Below are 6016 nucleotides of genomic sequence, written 5' to 3' on the forward strand. Positions count from 1 at the left end.
TGCCTAATATTTTAGCATTGTGTACATTCGAAACTTTAAGCTAGTTATGTTAGGAATAATCAACAAAAACCTTAATAAAAAAATATTAGATCCTATTTATCTATGGATATTCGGTCTTGAGCCTATATATGGATAGTCAGTCTCACGAGACGATTAATATTTACTTCTTTTAGTTACGCTTCACTACATATCCCAAGATGCAAATGGTTTTCCCTATTCCTCTTTTGAGGCCTCCAAAAAACCAGTAGGCTTGACTTCATGCGGCGCCGCAAGAACCAAGAAGCGGATGACATCAAAGTACCGCGAGATATCTTTGGTAAGAATCTGATTTCGAATCGCTATCGCGATACTATGATGTCATATACTACCGTCTGTGTGTGAATAAATGTGCTAATATATAAAATATAAACTAAAACACTACAGGATACTAATATTCTAAAATAAGTAAATTGCAAAGTATTGCGTAGTCCAAGTATAGTGCATGGTTGGGTAACAACAAACCAGCATTAGGTGCTTTTTTAATTCAGCGGTTTGTGCTGCCAAATATTTACCCAGTAGGCCTATGGGTTAAAAACAACAAAGCATTTTTTTAGAATGTACAAGTCAAGATCCAAATTTCGTTTTATATTTGCACATAGACTGCAATGCAGTTTCTAAAATTCCCCACAAGAGGGCTCAAGTGATCTATTCTCAGAACATGACTGTCAACAATTCTACGAAAGTAATTAATACCATGATGCTTTTGTAAGATGCTTTTATAGGATTTGTTGGAATAAACAGATGTATTACCACCCACAGGTTTAGTGGGACTGAATGGATCAACAACATTTCATAGAGAACACATAAAAACACAGTGTGTGTGAGTGACAAGACCGTGTTATCCTCCAAAAAACTGTAGCCTACAATAAAACACATTGAATCAAATGTGATTCAAACTAGAACAACCCATGTGAATCGTTTAAAACAAAGCTTCTGATGTTTTACTTTTCATTCATTCAAATGTGCATGACTCCCATTTTTGCATTTAGCAATGTCCTTTAAACAATAACAGCATGTATTCATGTCTCTTAAACAACAAAGCTCCTCACTGGCCTGAACTTGCTTCTGTAGTTCAATTGGTGGAGCATTGCGTTAGCAGTGCAAAGGTTGTGGGTTGAGTCTACTAATACCCCAGGGGAGTTTGAATGCACTGTAAGTGATTTGGATAAAAGTGTCTGCCAAATGCATAAAGCACATAGATGTATTTTGAATAACATGGCAGCTTTAAATTGAATCAGATGGCCCTCTTGGTTAAGAAAAGGGACAATCAGGACTGATTTAGGTACTATTTTTTAGGAACTGTTCCAGGAAATGGAAAACAAGGTGAAAACACTTTGTCTATAGCAACATAAAGTTAAGACAACACTAAACAAAAGTTGATGGTTATCAAAGGCAGCTGTTAAAATATATACTAAATATTTTCACAAATAAATAAATAGCAAATATTTAATCATTTTTTTACCATTTTGTATGACTTTTATTTTTATTAACTTGTTTGTTTGTTTTAAAATTAGTTTTCAAATTGTATGTTTTTTAAGTAGAGCATCTTTTACTTTTTATAGTGTACACAAAGTGATTGACATCACTAATGCTCTTTGATTTTCTTTGCAACGATAAATGTGACATGCAACATGCTGTTCTGTTTTTCATTTCCGTAACGTCAGGTCCTGACGTCTTTGATTGAGGATCCGCTGACATTTGAAGGTTGTCTTATTGGTCTTATTAAATGACTCAGGCATGTTTACAGGCCTTGTGCAATTTATAACTCAAAATACTCCAGACAGCCCTGACTAAGCTCTTATTTTATGCTGTTTTCTTCATCTTTTTTAAAGGGTATAGTCAATTGAATGGCCATTTTTGAGGTGATTCTCAAAGTCAAGATCTATTACGCCTTTCAAGAGGCAATTTAAGACCACCAGAACAAAAAAATAACCAGCTTAACTAAATAACATGTGTATTCATGTGTATTTCGACTATTATTTTATTTTTGTCTACTTATTTTGCTAAGTAATTTTGCTGACGCTATTGGAAACATATGGTCCCAGAGACGTGTGGATAGATGAACCCCTAAAATACAATTGACTTATTATTAATATACAATAAAATGGTATTAATAATAAAATTATAAATCCCATTAATGTTTTTGTTAACAATATAAATATATTAATTTGCTACATTTTATTCCAATTAAAATTGAATTTATCCTGCATATTCCCAGCCAACAGAGAAAAGTTCCTTGAAAGTTCTCAAAATTCCCAAAAACGTTCTGCCAACATAAAAAGTGTCCAGTTTTTTTACATTTTAAGAACATTTCTGGGTTGTCTGAACTTTAGAGGAATGTTACATTCTACCATTTCCAAACGTTATGACAATGTCATCTTTTAATGTTCACACAATGTTTAAAACAACTGTTTACTATATTTACTTTTTGGCTGGTTATGTAAATGATAAAGAAACATTGCATTTTATTATTTTAAAACGAAACATTATTTCTGAATGTTCGATAAAAATATAGCTGTAGAAAACACAATTCACTTTAGATGTTCATTTAAAGGCACCATTATGGTGATCAGTGTTTGTTTTAGTTGGACTCTTGACCATTGACATTTTGCTTGCTAGTTTTTTCCTGGTTGCATTAACATTGTGTGTATAAAACACATTTGTTAATGTAAAGTTAGTTCAATTCTCTGGTTAATTCATTGATTTACTTACTCGTTACAATTTTCTTTTCTATCAAAATGAGATCCAGCATCTCACAGAAATTTGTCAATAAGGATTTTTATGGACAAAAATTAAAGGCGGAGTCCACGATGTTTGAAAGCCAATGTTGACATTTGAAATCACCCAAACAAACACGCCCCTACCCCAATAGAATCTGGACCTTCTGTTGATAGACCCGCCCCACACATACGCAACCCGGCATTTGATTTTTATTTGATTGGCTATAAGTGTGTTTTGGTAGTCGGCCCGTCTCCTTTTCCAACGCGTTTTTCAAACATCGTGGACTCCGCCTTTAACTCCTGTGTATTTAGGACCCCCAAACACCAAGAATCAGAGTATAAATCTCAACATTTCAAAAATCGTGACCTAAACTGGACTTTAAAATGCATTCAATATTCATTTTTAATGGCACATAACCCTGCATTGTAGAATTGCAGGCATGCCGCATTAATAATTTAATTAAAATGCGGTCACAGGTGTGCATACATATGCTAGTTTTAACTTCAACTCTTCTTTCATCTAATATCGGTTACAGTTTCTTCCACTCCTGTATTTTATCACTCACCTACAGTCCTATTGCTTGTTGCTTATCTGAGTTTTTCACTAGCAGTCGAGTGTCTGCTCTTCATGAGGTTACTCAGAGCTTAAGGGCAGCTGTGGATGCAGTTGTCACAGCAACCGTGTTAAAACCAAACCTCATCTTAAGAGTATACATTTGTGCAAAAAGCTGTGTTGTAAACGCTGCCTTACAAACGTTCCCCCAGGCCTAAAAGTACTGTCCAGGCTATATCCTACATAAAAACCTTTCCCCGCTGGAGAAATGCATCACACTGAAAGCTATTTACAAACCGTCGACAGCTGGCTTGGCTGCGAACTGACTGAGGTTGTTCATCAAATAGCATATGGTCCTTCTTACTGATGGACATGTTAGACTAAATTAAAAACATCTCTACATATAAGCAATTACACTCTTTAAAATTAATGTGGATTAAAGGTTTTTCACAGTGATGTCACTGACAAAAAAAATCGTGCATCATGTAGCATCTTTATTTTTAATAGAACTAAATCTAGTCTGCTTTGATAATTAGCTTTGAGAAGCTATTGCAGACTCTATAGAAGTGGAAAAGTATAACTTATTTTTCTGGCTTTATTTAATGAAAGAAAACAAGATCCAGAAACTGATCCATATTTTCCTTTCCATCTCTCTTCCCATTCCAAGGTTGGGACAGGGTCATGTGTCTAGGAGAGCCCATACAAATGCATTATCTCCTGAGATGCTCAGGACAGAAATAGACCACCCCTCTTTACTCTCTCTCCCTTTCTCCTGTGCCATTTTTGTCTATGGTTGTAGAAGGGATTTGCTTTCCATTGGATCATCCTTATAGGTTGTTTCATGTATCTGGCTCACTGTAGTATGATTAATAAAACATTGCATGCGTTTGTCTTCTGTAAAAGCGGGACACACATGCTTTCTCTTCGGGATGCATACAGGAGGATGAGTCGTGTGATTAATTGGATGGGAAAGGAAACATTTCTCAGGAGATCTGATCCAGATTCCCACGGTCACTTTTCTTACTGAGGTACACTGGACACATTAAAGAATACGCTAGACCAAAAATGGAGGGTTGTACAGTAGTTTGTAATAGTATGCCATTCTGCTGTAATAAATTGTGTACAGTATTTCAGCCAAAAAAAATTTGTCATCATTTACTCACCCTCATATTTATCTAAAATTTAGTTTATTTCTTCTGTTGAACACAAAAGAACATATTTGGATAAATGATGGTAAGCACTTATGATCACATGACAATCACCATTGTTCAGTAAACTTGTGTGTAATTGTTTCGGACTGAAGGCCGTCAGGCTTGAACAGGAAAAACTGCAATAAAAACTAACAACAAAAAGCTAAATATTAAAAAACATCCTTTGCATTTAACTCTACTAACAGAAATGAATGATGTTTATTTGACTTCACAAGGAATATAATAACATTTAAAACAGCTTGTTTGATTTACCTTTTCTTTCCAAAATATTAGAAAAGGTATTGGCAAGCCAGCTACGCACATTCTTAGCAAATAATAGTACGTATGAAAAGTTCCAATCAGGATTCAGGCCCCACCATAGCACAGAGACAGCGCTGCTTAGAGTTACAAATGACCTTCTCCTAACATCCGACCGTGGTGAAATATCACTCCTTATATTATTAGACCTTAGTGCAGCCTTTGACACAATAGATCACACAATCTTACTTAATAGGCTAGAAAACTATGTTGGCATCAGTGGTCAGGCGCTAGCTTGGTTCAGATCGTATCTAACCAATCGCTATCACTTTTTTTATGTAAATGAGGAGGAGTCACATCACTCCCTGGTTAAATACGGCGTACCGCAGGGATCAGTTTTAGGTCCTATCCTGTTCTCGTTATATATGTTACCTCTGGGAGATATTATCAGAAATCATAACATACAGTTTCACTGCTATGCAGATGACACACAGCTTTACATCTCCTCGCATCCTAGCGAAACACAAAATTTTTCTAAGCTATCAGACTGCATCAGCGATATAAGTGACTGGATGTCACATAACTTTCTTATGCTAAACTCCAATAAGACAGAGATACTTGTTATCGAACCGAATCGCTACAAATATAATATGACAGATTACAAGTTGCCCATAAATGGCTGCACTGTGGTGCCAACCTCCACGGTTAAGAATTTAGGTGTGATGTTCGACAGCAGTTTATCCATCGACAGCCATATCTCCAATGTCTGCCGCACAGCATTCTTCCACCTTAGAAATATCTCAAAAATACGCCATATGTTGTCTGCATCAGATGCAGAGAAGCTTATCCACGCTTTTATGACCTCTAGAATAGACTATTGTAACTCGTTACTCGGAGGATGCCATGCAAAACAGGTCAACAAGCTTCAGCTAGTTCAAAACGCAAGAGTTCTTACTCGAACTAAGAAGTATGACCGCATAAGCCCAATTCTGGCATCTTTACACTGGCTACCAGTTAAATATCGTATACAATTTAAAATATTACTAATCACCTTCAAAGCCTTAAATGGCCTAGCACCCTCATATCTTAGAGAATTATTATCAGAATACAATCCATCACGTGCATTGCGGTCACAAAATTCTGGCCTCTTAATTATCCCTAAAATATCAAAAGTGTCTAAAGGTGGCAGATCCTTTTCCTACTTAGCCCCTAAGCTATGGAATGATTTACTGACATTACAAATAAATGTACAATTT

The sequence above is a fragment of the Misgurnus anguillicaudatus genome, chromosome 2 (genome assembly GCF_027580225.2).
Source record: "Misgurnus anguillicaudatus chromosome 2, ASM2758022v2, whole genome shotgun sequence".
NCBI classification, from domain to species: domain Eukaryota; kingdom Metazoa; phylum Chordata; class Actinopteri; order Cypriniformes; family Cobitidae; genus Misgurnus; species Misgurnus anguillicaudatus.